This window comes from Bison bison, unplaced genomic scaffold (assembly GCF_000754665.1).
Source record: "Bison bison bison isolate TAMUID 2011002044 unplaced genomic scaffold, Bison_UMD1.0 scf7180017864148, whole genome shotgun sequence".
Taxonomy (NCBI): Eukaryota; Metazoa; Chordata; class Mammalia; order Artiodactyla; family Bovidae; genus Bison; species Bison bison.
This window is the reverse complement of record NW_011494720.1, coordinates 19,396-19,838: the sequence shown is the minus strand read 5'-3', so window position 1 is coordinate 19,838 and position 443 is coordinate 19,396.

Below are 443 nucleotides of genomic sequence, written 5' to 3'. Positions count from 1 at the left end.
AGCATATTAAACAGCAAAGACATTATTTGGTGACAAAGGTTCATCTAGTCAAAGCTATGGTTTTTCCAGTAGTCATGTATAGGTGTGAGAGTTGGACCATAAAGAAAGCTGAGTGCCGAAGAATTGATGCTTTTGAACTGTGGTGTTGGAGAAGAGTCTTGAGAGTCCCTTGGACTGCAAGGAGATCAAACCAGTCAATTCTAAAAGAAATCATTCCTGATTATTCATTGGAAGGAATGATGCTGAAGCAGAAGTTTCAATACTTTGGCCACCTGATGTGAAGAACTCATTGGAAAAGACTCTGATGCTGGGAAAGATTGAAGGCAGGAGGAGAAGGGAACTACAGAGGATGAGATGGTTAAAAAGCATCACCAACTCAGTGGACATGAGTTTGACCAAGCTCCAGGATTTGGTGATGGAAAGGGAAGCCTGGCGTGCTGCAG